Raw genomic sequence first — 13469 nt, 5'->3', positions numbered from 1 at the left:
CTGCTCCCCCAGGTGACGTCGGGGATTGAAGACGCAGCGACTGGCGGTGGAGAATTGCAGCCCCAGGTACCAGAAGGTTTCACCCACACGCAGGGCAGGCACGGTGGTGTTGCCTGCCTTGAAGGTAACGTCTGCGTCTACCTTCACCTTCTTGTCACGTCCAGACGCGACCAAGGCGAGGGTGAAACACTTCCGGGAGTTGATCTGCAGCCCCAGGTGTGCGAGGGCTGCGACGGCTGCGTCGATGAGGGACTGCAAGCCCCTCGCGGTCGATGCAAACAGCAAGACGTCACCTGCAAAGGCCGCAGCGTTGACTCTGCGACCAAAGATCCGAGCTCCGATGTGGGAGGGAAGTTGACTCAAGACATAGTCCACCGCAAAATTGAAGAGGAGGGGGGAGAGGGGATCGCCCTGACGTACGCCCCTTGACGGCTGCACAGACACTCCCACGCCGGCGCCGCCCGCTATCACCGTCGCGCTGCCCTCGTAGCACCTCTCGACGTACTCGATAAAGCAATCCCGCAGGCCATGCGCCCTCAGCACGGGGGGAAGGGCAGCATCGTCCACCGGGTCGAATGCTTTAGATTTGTCGATCGATGCCACAAAGGCAGAGCGGCAGGAGCGAACTGCGTCGGTGAGAGTAGTGTCTAAGATGAAAGTGTTTGCCAACATCCCATCCCGGGGGATGAATGCCCGCTGGCGTTCGTCCACAGCACACGCACGCATCAGGCGTGACGTGAGAACCTTGTGAAAGGTCCGCGCCAGGACCGAGCAGACGGTAATGGGGCGAAAGTCAGCGGGGGATGTTGGTGCAGCCGTTTTGGGCAGAAGTGACGTTCGCGCGCGAAGCAGACGCTCAGGAAGGGCGCGGGCCAGGAGGAAGAGGTTCATGACTTTCACCAGGACTTCGTGCGGTAGGCGCCGCAGCTCCGCTCGAGTAAGGCCGTCCGGCCCGGCTGCTGATCCCCTGGGCGGCAAGGCAGCAGCGACCTCCTCGTATGTGACCTGCCCCCAAAGACACCGTGCGTCCCTCTCAAGGAACAGTTCCGCCTCTGCTTTGGTGAGCGATAGGACTTCTTCTTCAGTCCACTTCGCGCGATGTCTCTCCGTGATGATCTCCGCGTTGGCGGCCGCTAGGTGTTGGCGGCGCCGGTGGACCCCGAGACCGTTTTTGGTGGTAAATGTGCGGTGGCACTCACTGCAGGCAAAAGAGGCTACACAAGCTATCAGATCTTCGTCACGGCCGGTTGGCCGGATAGGTGCTGGGGAAGCTGGGGTGGCACCTTCAGCGGAAGGGCCACCACTTGTAATCACTTTAATGCTGCCCCCAACTTGAAAGAGATAATGCGAGGGGGGGCTGGTGACCCCCAAAGCCCCTGGTGCGGTCTTATAGTCTGCGAAAATAAGCGGGCCCACGTGAAGGGGAGAAGACCGCAGGAGAGGAGAGGCTAAGAGGGCTAGGCCCATGTATTGGCATCACTCTCCCTGTATCTACAACCCAAGGAAGGTACCTCGCAGCAGCAGCACGACCCCATCAAGACCGCGCTTCAGAAAGCCGAGTCCGGATGCAGCCACACCGCCGCCACTTGGCCACCTTAAGAGAGTCATAGTTTCTCCCGACGTTTACCTGCGCTTGCTTGAATTTCTTCACGTTGATATTCAGAGCACTGGGCAGAAATCACATTGCGTCAACACTCGCTAAGGCCATCGCAATGCTTTGTTTTAATTAGATAGTCGGATTCCCCCAGTCCGTGCCAGTTCTGAGTAGATCGTTGAATGGCGGCCGAAGAGAATCCGCGCACCCGCGCGCCCCCGGAGGAGCATGCTAAGGCGGACGCGGTCTCGCAGCAAGGAAGATCTGTGGGAGGACAAGGCACAGGACCGAGCTCGGATCCTGCACGCAGGTTGAAGCACCGGGGCGCGAACGCCGCGCAGGGGCGCATCCTGCACCGCCGGCCAGCATGAGACCGACCAACGGCGAGAGCAGACCACGCCCGCGCTAAACGCCCGCACTTACCGGCACCCCTCCGGCACTCACCTCGCCCAGGCCCGGCACGTTAGCGCTGACCCACTTCCCGACCAAGCCCGACATGCCCCGATCCTCAGAGCCAATCCTTATCCCGAAGTTACGGATCCAATATGCCAACTTCCCTTACCTACATTATTCTATCGACTAGAGGCTCTTCACCTTGGAGACCTGCTGCGGATATGGGTACGAACCGGCGCGACACCTCCACGTGGCCCTCTCCCGGATTTTCAAGGTCCGAGGGGAAGATCGGGACACCGCCGCAACTGCAGTGCTCTTCGCGTTCCAAACCCTATCTCCCTGCTAGAGGATTCCAGGGAAATCGAACGCTCATGCAGAAAAGAAAACTCTTCCCCGATCTCCCGACGGCGTCTCTGGGTCCTTTTGGGTTACCCCGACGAGCATCTCTAAAAGAGGGGCCCGACTTGTATCGGCTCCGCTGCCGGGTTCCGGAAAAGGAACCGGATTCCCTTTCGCCCAACGGGGGCCAGCACAAAGTGCATCATGCTATGACGGCCCCCATCAACATCGGATTTCTCCTAGGTCTTAGGATCGACTGACTCGTGTGCAACGGCTGTTCACACGAAACCCTTCTCCGTGTCAGCCCTCCAGGGCCTCGCTGGAGTATTTGCTACTACCACCAAGATCTGCACCGACGGCGGCTCCAGGCAGGCTCACGCCCAGACCCTTCTGCGCCCACGGCCGCGACCCTCCTACTTGTCAGGGCTTCGCGGCCGGCCGCAAGGACCGGCCATGACTGCCAGACCGTCGGCCGAGTATAGGCACGACGCTTCAGCGCCATCCATTTTCAGGGCTAGTTGCTTTGGCAGGTGAGTTGTTACACACTCCTAAGCGGATTCCGACTTCCATGGCCACCGCCCTGCTGTCTTAAGCAACCAACGCCTTTCATGGTTTCCCATGAGCGTCGATTCGGGAGCCTTAACTCGGCGTTTGGTTCATCCCACAGCGCCAGTTCTGCTTACGAAAAGTGGCCCACTTGGCACTCCGATCCGAGTCGTTTGTTCGCAGCTTCAGCATATCAAGCAAGCCGGAGATCTCACCCATTTAAAGTTTGAGAATAGGTTGAGGTCGTTTCGGCCCCAAGGCCTCTAATCATTCGCTTTACCGGATGAGACTTGTACGAGCACCAGCTATCCTGATCGAAGGTTCGGAGGGTTCGATTAGTCTTTCGCCCCTATACCCAGCTCTGAGGATCGATTTGCACGTCAGAATCGCTACGGACCTCCATCAGGGTTTCCCCTGACTTCGTCCTGGCCAGGCATAGTTCACCATCTTTCGGGTCCCAACGTGTACGCTCTAGGTGCGCCTCACCTCGCAATGAGGACGAGACGCCCTGGGAGTGCGGAGGCCACCGCTTCGTGAAGGGCGGGGAAGCCCCATCCTCCCTCGGCCCGCGCAAGGCGAGACCTTCACTTTCATTACAACTTGATGTTTCGTACAGCCCAATAACTCACGAACCTGTTAGACTCCTTGGTCCGTGTTTCAAGACGGGTCGTGAAATTGTCCAAAGCTGAAGCGCCGCTGACGGGAGCTATTATTCCGCCCGAGAGCATCCCGAGTCAACAGCGGCCCTGGTCCGGGGCCGGGCCAGGTAGGTCCGTCATCCGGGAAGAACCGCGCGCGCTTGCCGGGAGCCCGAGCGCCCAAAGGGGCTAATCGACTTTTCCAGATATACCGCCGGGCAGCCAGCCAGGACACCGGGGTTCTGCCCAACAGACGCGAACCGAGGCCCGAGGAAAGGACAGGTTGCGCACCCAGACTTTAGACCGGTACCCAGCGGGTCGCGACGTCCTACTAGGGGAGAAGTGCGGCCCACCGCACACCGGAACGGCCCCACCCCGCGGCGAGTGGAAAGGCAACCGGACACGACCCCGCCGCGGATTGCTCCGCGCTGGCGGCCGGCCCCATCTGCCGAGGGCGGAGGCCAGTGGCCGGATGGGCGTGAATCTCACCTGTTCGACATTTCGGACTTCTCACGTTTACCCCAGAATGGTTTCACATACTTTTGAACTCTCTGTTCAATGTTCTTTTCAACTTTCCCTCACGGTACTTGTTCGCTATCGGTCTTGTGGTCATATTTAGTCTCAGATGCAGTTTACCACCCACTTGGAGCTGCACTCTCAAGCAACCCGACTCGAAGGAGAGGTCCCGCCGACGCTCGCACCGGCCGCTATGGGCCTGGCACCCTCTACGGGCCGTGGCCTCATTCAAGTTTGATTTGGGCTCGGCGCGAGGCGTCGGGGTAGTGCACCCTCCCAAACACCACATGCCGCGACGACTGGCAGCCTGTGGGGTTCGGTGCTGGACTCTTCACTGTTCGCTCGCCGCTACTGGGGGAATCCTTGTTAGTTTCTTTTCCTCCGCTTAGTAATATGCTTAAATTCAGCGGGTAGTCTCGCCTGCTCTGAGGTCGTTGTACGAGGTGTCGCACGCCACACCGCCAGCCGGCTGTGCACTCTACCGAGAAAGTACCGGTATGCGAACCGCCAGGCGACGGGCGCGCATCGCACGTTTAAGGGGACGCGGCCGGCCTCACAGGCGGCCACGACACTCCCATGTCTCCGTAGCGGGGCAAACGCCGCGCGCTTCAGTATACGTAGCCGACCCTCAGCCAGACGTGGCCCGGGAACGGAATCCATGGACCGCAATGTGCGTTCGAAACGTCGATGTTCATGTGTCCTGCAGTTCACATGTCGACGCGCAGTTTGCTGCGTTTCTTCATCGACCCACCAGCCGAGTGATCCACCGCACTGGGTGATCTTTTCTTACTTTCCACTGTCTCTTTCGAAAGAGTTGCATAGGCGGGACTGAGGCGTTTGACGGCCCCTGTTCCAGCGTTCTGTGTCCAACGGCCTCAAGGCCGATGGGCGTAGTACGGCTACCCACCGGAGCGGACAGGCACTCGGGCGAAAGTCATTCAAAACCGGCGCGAGGCGCCAGGTGCCGCAGGCCAGCCGCTCCAGAGCTTCAGCGCTCGTACCACACAACATTTCCGTTAGTTCTGAGAAGCACGCGTGGTTCCGCACGCGGCGCACAGCTACTGCGAGCCGTACAGGTAGCGTGTTGCGCGACGCGACACGCACATCGAAAGACATGCAGTCTAGTCGGAAATGATCCTTCCGCAGGTTCACATACGGAAACCTTGTTACGACTTTTACTTCCTCTAAATGATCAAGTTTGGTCATCTTTCCGGTAGCATCGGCAACGAAAGAGTCAATGCCGCGTACCAGTCCGAAAACCTCACTAAATCATTCAATCGGTAGTAGCGACGGTCGGTGTGTACAAAGGGCAGGGACGTAATAAACGCGAGCTTATGACTCGCACTTACTGGGAATTCCTCGTTCATGGGGAACAATTGCAAGCCCCAATCCCTAGCACGAAGGAGGTTCAGCGGGTTACCCCGACCTTTCGGCCTGGGAAGACACGCTGATTCCTTCAGTGTAGCGCGCGTGCGGCCCAGAACATATAAGGGCATCACAGACCTGTTATTGCTCAATCTCGTGCGGCTAGAAGCCGCCTGTCCCTCTAAGAAGAAAAGTAATCGCCGACAGCACGAAGGATGTCACGCGACTAGTTAGCAGGCTAGAGTCTCGTTCGTTATCGGAATTAACCAGACAAATCGCTCCACCAACTAAGAACGGCCATGCACCACCACCCACCGAATCAAGAAAGAGCTATCAATCTGTCAATCCTTCCGGTGTCCGGGCCTGGTGAGGTTTCCTGTGTTGAGTCAAATTAAGCCGCAGGCTCCACTCCTGGTGGTGCCCTTCCGTCAATTCCTTTAAGTTTTAGCTTTGCAACCATACTTCCCCCGGAACCCAAAAGCTTTGGTTTCCCGGAGGCTGCCCGCCGAGTCATCAGAGGAACTGCGGCGGATTGCTGGCTGGCATCGTTTATGGTTAGAACTAGGGCGGTATCTGATCGCCTTCGAACCTCTAACTTTCGTTCTTGATTAATGAAAACATACTTGGCAAATGCTTTCGCTTCTGTTCGTCTTGCGACGATCCAAGAATTTCACCTGTAACGTCGCAATACGAATGCCCCCGCCTGTCCCTTTTCGGGTTCCGAAAACCAACAAAATAGAACCGAGGTCCTATTCCATTATTCCATGCACACAGTATTCAGGCGGGCTTGCCTGCTTTAAGCACTCTAATTTGTTCAAAGTAAACGTGTCAGCCCACCAAGACACTCAATAAAGAGCACCCTGGTAGGATATCAACGGGGTCCGCCTCGGGACGCACGAGCACGCACGAGGCAGTCGCATGCCTTTGGCTCGCCCCACCGGCAGGACGTCACACGATACATGCCAGTTAAACACTGACGGGCGGTGAACCAACAGCGTGGGACACAAATCCAACTACGAGCTTTTTAACCGCAACAACTTTAATATATGCTATTGGAGCTGGAATTACCGCGGCTGCTGGCACCAGACTTGCCCTCCAATAGATACTCGTTAAAGGATTTAAAGTGTACTCATTCCGATTACGGGGCCTCGGATGAGTCCCGTATCGTAATTTTTCGTCACTACCTCCCCGTGCCGGGAGTGGGTAATTTGCGCGCCTACTGTCTTCCTTGGATGTGGTAGCCGTTTCTCAGGCTCCCTCTCTGGAATCGAACCCTGATTCCCCGTTACCCGTTACAACCATGGTAGGCGCAGAACCTACCATCGACAGTTGATAAGGCAGACATTTGAAAGATGCGTCGCCGGTACGAGGACCATGCGATCAGCCCAAAGTTGTTCAGAGTCACCAAGGCAAACGGACCGGACGAGCCGACCGATTGGTTTTGATCTAATAAAAGCGTCCCTTCCATCTCTGGTCGGGACTGTTTTTTTTTTTTTTTTAAAAAAAATTTCTTTATTCCATCATTATTGTGATACAATATAACCTACTACCTGAATACATTAGTAGGTCCTGTTATTTTCTATTTCTAAGTTTCTATCTGCAGCTATTATTATGTTTAACACTACAGGATTTACAATTATCCATCACCATTATGGGAGTGTTCTGCTACTATGCTGTACTATGTTATAATTTTTTTAGTGTTACTTTAATTTTGGCTTCTATTGTTAAGTTGCTACTTTCAGATGATTACTTATTATAACTACCCTTCCTGCAGCGTTACATGTGTGCCAGAGTCAATACAAACCTAATTTTTGGCCATTCCCATTGAGCTAATCCCAGTGGGAGTGCCCTCTGGCACTGGGATGGCCGGTAACTTGGTCGCTGCAGTTTTATACTATTTCTCTTATCCTATCTTATAACTAACCTTAATCTAATGTCATGATCGGTGCTTGTCATATCCTGTAGTAATGTACTGCCCCCCAACCTATTCCGAAGACCTGGCGGATTCCAGCCGTGAAGGGAGTGGCCTGTTCCACGTCCCGGCGGAACAGGGGGGCGTACGCGACAAATCTGATGTTTAATTAATGATTGTTATGTAGATATTCTTTGAGGAATTTACTTGATATTTCATTGGTTAATTGATTCAGAATGTCGAAGGTGTTTTCATGCCTGAGCAGGTGGTACGTGTCGTTGTTCGTCAGTTGTTCCCTAAGTTGGTGTGCAACATCGTCGAAGAGGGGACACTCATACACCACATGGTCTGGAGTGCCCTGCACTGCTCCACAGTCACACGCTGATGCCGCCCTTTTCCCGAACCAACAGAGATATGTCGGGTAGGGTCCGTGCCCGGTAAGAAAGTGCAGCAATCCCCTTGATGGTTTGATGTAGGTAAGTTCAAGGCGTTCCTTTATGCTTGGAAACAGCTCATGCGTTCTTCGGCCAGTTTCATCACTATTCCCAGAGTTCCTGCCACAATTCCATTCCCCTTCTTTTGATGCTTGGTTTATCTCCTACATATACCCCCATAATTTCTTCTATCTTCTCCCTTCTATTTTTCTTGACCCAGTACCAGGTGGCCTGTTCCCTAATTTTTATGTCCAATGGACATAGCCCCATCAGTACTGAAAGTGCCCCTCCTGGAGTTGTTCTGTATGCGCCCACTGACCGTAGGAGCATATTTCGCTGCACTCTTCTTACGGCCACAGCAGGCATGACCCTCGTGAGCCGGTGTGCCCAGACCACTGATCCGTAGCCTACTATGGATGTGAGGATGCTATTGTGATACAGTTTAATAAGATCAGGTGGGAGGTGAAATCTTTTGTGCCCTATTCCAATTAGGTTGTGTAGTACTGTGAGTGACCGTTGTGTTACTGTGTCTATATGCGATGCGTAGTTCCACCTCTCGTCGATGATGACACCAAGGTACCGAGCTTCTCTGCGCCTGAGGATCGGTAGGCCATTTATTCTGACAGTAAGGTTTCTTATGAGTTGACCCTTGAGCAGCAAGTAGGTTGACTTGTTAGGTGCTATTGACATCTTTGTTTTATGACACCATGTGATCGGTATTGTGATGGCTCTTTCTACCTTTGGCTCCAATTCTTCGCGGCTATGGCCGCCGACCAGCAGGAAGAGGTCATCTGCGTAGGCTATGACCTCTAGCACATCTTCACTACTCTTTAGTTCTTCTAAGAGTGGTTCCATATTTATGTCCCAAAAGAGTGGCCCCAGGACGGATCCCTGAGGACACCCCTTGGTGATTTTCTTACTGACTTTTCCACTGGGGGCCGATAGCCAGACCTCCCTGTCTTCACAATAGCTCCTCAGACAGCCATATAGCGGCCCTGGGCATTCTTTCTCCCGCAAGCAGGAGAAGAGTGAAGGCCTCCACAGGTTGTCAAAGGCGCCACTGATGTCCACCATGATGCCAACTATCTACTTGTGCGGGGCTGGGTCACAGACATCCGCGGCCAGGCCGATTGTGTCAGACACGGACCATCACGTCCGAAAACCGAACTGTCTGTCACTCATCCCGCACAGAACCCGGTGTGCAGCCAGCCTATCTGCCAGCAACCTCCCAAAGAGCTTTCCCAACAAGTCCAGTAGACATATAGGTCTGTATGACTTGGCTTCTTTGGGGTCTTTGTCTGGACCTTTTTTAATTATGACAACATTCGCCTTTTTTCATGTTGAGGGGAATGTCTGAAGTCGTAGACATTCGTTGTATAGCTGAGTGAGAGGTGCTACCAGCTGGGGGGCGAGGTGTAGTATCACCTCCGCAATAATGCCGTCTGGGCCGGGAGTCTTGCCTTTTTTGAGTCCTTTTATTTGAGAGCTTACCTCTTCTTCGGAGAAGGGGTAGACCACCCGATTGTTTTCATAGATCCGCTGGTTCTCTCGTCTTATTCTTTGCTGTTCTTCCAAATCATCTACCTCTCTATCGTCAGGTAACAGGGCATGGAGTAGGGCCTCTGCAGCTTCCTGCCAGGTCTCTGTCATCTGGTCCCCGTCCCTGACGATAGATAACACCATGGGTGATTTTATTTTTTCTCTGACTATTTTGTAGGGAAGTCCCCAGGGGTCTGTAGTCAATTGGCTTTGCACATATTTCTCCCAGCTTCTCATTCTGACAGCCTTGAGTTCCTGTTGGAACTGTTCTTTGGCCTCTCTGTATATCTGCTGCGAGTGCTGCTTTTCATACCAGATGACACACCGCTGGTAATACCTCCTCGCCCTCCGTACTGCCTGGCGCATTTGTCCCAGTTCGGCTGACCATGGTGAAGGGGAGGACTCAATGGCCCTCCTCCTGGTTGGTACAGCTGCCTTTACTGCCCTAATTATCGCATTGGTAAGATCTTTGGTATATTCTTCCACGTTGACATCACCCTCCAGCAATGCAGGAATGTCACACTCCCTCGCCAGGCGGTCCCAGTCAGTTTTGTTGTAGTTGAACTGCGTCTCCCACCCCATGTTCCAGTGGCACTCGCTGTCTCCTATGATGAATGTTATCATGTTGTGGTCGCTGGTAGTGATCTGATTCCACACTGTCCAGTTCAACAATTTTGTTGCAAGATTTGGTGTTACCAAGGTAACATCAATGTTTGTGCCATGTCCCCCCCCCCCCTCCGGTGTAGGTGGCACGGTTTCCTTGTTTGTTTGCGCCTATGAATTGTAATGACATGATTGTATCGACAGCTTTTCCTCCTCTTTCATCCTGGGTGCCACTGAACCACAGGGGGGATTTTGCATTGATGTCCGCAGTCACGAGAATTTTTTGTCCCCGCGACGCCGTGGCTATTAGGACAAGTTTATCCAGAAATTTATCAATTTGTCTACTGTACTGGAAGTACATGTTGACTAAGTATAATAGTCCTGTGGGTGAGTGAAGCTCCACGACGTTGCAGTGGTCATCCGAAAATTGTGCTAATGTGGTGGCCCGTAATGCTTTATTTATGATTATAACCGCGGCTCTTGGTTCCGCTCCACTGTAGATTTGCTGCCAATTGACTGCGGTGAACGGGATCCGGCCAGCCAGGGAGTACGGCTCCTGTATGCAGAGTACGCCTAGACTCTTCTCCTCCACTACTTTTCGGAGTTCCTGCAGGACCAGTCTACTATTATGAGTGTTTATCTGTCCAATCTTAACTGGCTCACGTGGTAAGTATGTGTATATATGAGACTCTGGCCAGTTTTTGCGCCAGTCGTGAGCTATTCTGCCGTTTCTGATGACAGATTGGTTGTATAACTCATTAAGGTCGAATTTTTCGTTTCGTCTTTCAAACACTTTCTTGACCAGGTCTCGCAGGGCTCCGAAGTCTGTGGGGAGATTCATTGTCTTGAGCTGTATTCTGTCTACAGCCTCCATCACTGGGAAGGTAATGTCTCCACCATATTCGTGGCCAACACGCACCACGTGCCTCAAGGCTGTTGTGAGGGTGGCCGGCTCTTCCAGCCTAGACAGCTGCAAGGCGTGCTCCAGGTTGGGGTAAATCCTGGCAGGAACTATTCCCGGCTCTCGTTCAGTGTGTGGGCTTGTTGGTGTACCACTATTTATCGGTGCACTAGTACTACTTATTTTGTTTACTTGCACCAACTCTTCCCGCATTAATAACTTCCCTTCCATAGGATGCCCAAGTGGTCATTCTTGATCTTTAGGCGACCTTCGTCCTCGATTCGGAGGGGAGGGTGCATCTTTCTCATCACAAGGATCTGCTTGAATACAGACATCTTTCATGATGATGAGGTGTTGTGGCCTGGTAATCCTTTGTATAAATTCTCTGAATTTATTGGCCCTTATTGCATCCCTCAGCTTCTTGCTCGGAGACTTTCTTTTGGGCTTCTTGTTCCCATTTGGGGACTCAGTCATAGTCAATTCGAGCTATAAGTCTCTGCTCGAGCATCCTATAGGTAGGGCAGTTTCTGCCTGTGGTATTACATGATTTCTTTCCTCTCTTTGTGCAGGGTATACAGATCCTGGCTTTGTTGCAATTTTTTCTCGTGTGATCTTCGGCCCCACACCTGGAGCAGGCCGGCTTCCTTTCACAGTGTTTGTGTATGTGGTCTAGATCGCCACAATTGTGGCATCTCAGAACTACTAGGTAGTCTCGTACGTTTATAGCGTGAAATCCTAAATAGATTCTCCCCATAGTGGTGATTTTGCGCCACATATTTCCAGAGACCTCGGCGACGTGATGTACAACGTCACGGTCCCGAGGCCCTGTTTTGAAGTGTAATTTGAAGTCTTGTCTGAATGTCTCCCATTCCATGTCATCGAAATTCTGTTTATATAGTGTTTCATAAATATCTGATTCCGTTAAAGCTACTGGTACATCATAGAGGATCACCAGCGGATTTCTCTTTTTTGGTGGTTCGCACTTGACAGATGTATTCAGTTTGGTGTTCTTTAGGATTTTATCTACCTCTGTTGCTACATCAACTACTACCACATTTTTAGTTGCCTTAACTTTATTTATTTTAATTTTGTCTTTGGCAGGGTCAATTATTGTAGTGAAAATCTCTTGTACCTTTTTTACTGTTTGTCCGGGCAGGGGTCTTAGGAAGACCGCCGTGTCCGGCCTTTTTGTGACCTTACCTATTGCTTCTTTGATGGTTTGAGTTTTTGTGGCTGCTTGTGCAGCCACTGCTGCCCATGTCTTGGTTGGTTGCTGTCTTAGTCTATTATTCTCTTTTTCTAACTCTTCGAGTCTCCCGTCAAGCTTTGCACTTGCAATGGCCCAAGCGGCGAGCTCGTTTTTAATTGCCAGGACAGCAGCCTGGCTGATTTTACCATTTTTTACACTCGAATCCAAAATTTGATTGATTTTGGTGTGTCTCTCGAGTGTGGTTTGCACATTCTGTTCTACTTCCTCCTGTGAGGCAGGAACAGTCGCTATCGACGCCCTCGAGGTCGCACTAGAGTCACTCGTCTCAGATTCAGCCATGTTTGACGAGTGAAAGAAAAAGATGGGAGCCCTTCTCTTGCCCCGGACCGGCTCCTCTGGCATGGGGGGGGGGGACTTCTGCAGCTCGCCCACCAACCTCGCCCCTAGGTCAAGGGCACTCCAGAGCTGCTGGGTTCAGCGCGCCGTTGCCAGCGCCCTGGTCCCCGTCGAAGGCCTCGTCGCCGACGATTTCACACGACGCTCCTCGGCAAGTGCACCCCGCACTCCGGAGAGGCGGATGCACCTCTCGCCCTTCGCCGCCTACTAGCCCGAGCTTCCACCTGAAGGCCGAGGACCCACTCCTACTCAGGTGGTGGGTCGGTCCCCCAGCCGTTCGGCGGTCTGGGCCCATCTAACCTGGCCCAGGCGATGTCACCACCTCCTAGGTTTGGCAGAACACGCCCCGGTTACCCAGGTGCGCGGCGAAGCACCCTTGCCGACTCGCGCCGTGATCCCACGCCGACAAACGAAGTCGCCGGCATGCAGAGCACCTGCTGGTCTGTGCCCTGCGAACAGAAAGGGACTGGTGTTCGGTCCCTTGACACAGCTCCCCCTGTGCCACGCACCCTTCGCTTTCGCATCGGGTTGGGTCGCAGCTCTCCCTTTCGTCGCAAGGCAGAATGCCAAGCTTAACGTCTGGCACCACGGGAAGGCGGAAAGAGCCACTTGGGAAGGAGAGGCTATAAGAGACGCTTCACTTCCCCTGTGAGGACTGCCACGGCACACCCGACTGGGAAGCGATACGCCCCAGTGCGAGCCTCCGTGCCTTACGGCGCGCCGGCAACGGGCGGGCCCGCGCCGAAACGCGCCGTCAAGCGACTGACCTCACGGCAGACTCGGGACTCCGTTTTTTTCTTTTTTTTTAAAAAGATCATTATTCAAAACATTACATTACATTATTCATAACCCACTACCTAACTACATTAGTGGGTCTTAATAATGATACAGTTAATGCAGCTTTAATTCTACACTACAGGTACTTCTATTAGTTTCACTCTAGTCTTACCGCTATGGGGTTCTAAGCTACATAATCTAAGAGTCTACATTCTACCTGCAGCGTTACAAGTGTGCCAGTGCTACTATAAACCTACTAGGTGTTGGCCCGGCCCACTGAGCTAATCCCAGTGGGCGTGCCCCTGG

The 13469-nt window shown here is 53.2% G+C and overlaps 1 long non-coding RNA gene and 2 pseudogenes across 1 annotated transcript in view; 1 reads left to right on the top strand and 2 right to left on the bottom strand.

Annotated features, from left to right (window-relative positions):
• LOC126475645 (large subunit ribosomal RNA) overlaps positions 1 to 4460 on the bottom strand; it is a 7202-nt pseudogene extending 2742 nt beyond the window's left edge.
• The window catches only part of LOC126474987 (uncharacterized), a 234542-nt gene that overhangs the window by 135595 nt on the left and 85478 nt on the right, over positions 1 to 13469 (top strand). The window lies entirely within an intron of this gene.
• Positions 4649 to 4804, bottom strand: LOC126476495 (5.8S ribosomal RNA; annotated as a pseudogene).

The sequence above is a fragment of the Schistocerca serialis genome, chromosome 4 (genome assembly GCF_023864345.2).
Source record: "Schistocerca serialis cubense isolate TAMUIC-IGC-003099 chromosome 4, iqSchSeri2.2, whole genome shotgun sequence".
Classification (NCBI taxonomy): domain Eukaryota; kingdom Metazoa; phylum Arthropoda; class Insecta; order Orthoptera; family Acrididae; genus Schistocerca; species Schistocerca serialis.
The sequence above is the reverse complement of the archived record's forward strand: the minus strand, read 5'-3'. Positions and strand labels throughout refer to the sequence as shown.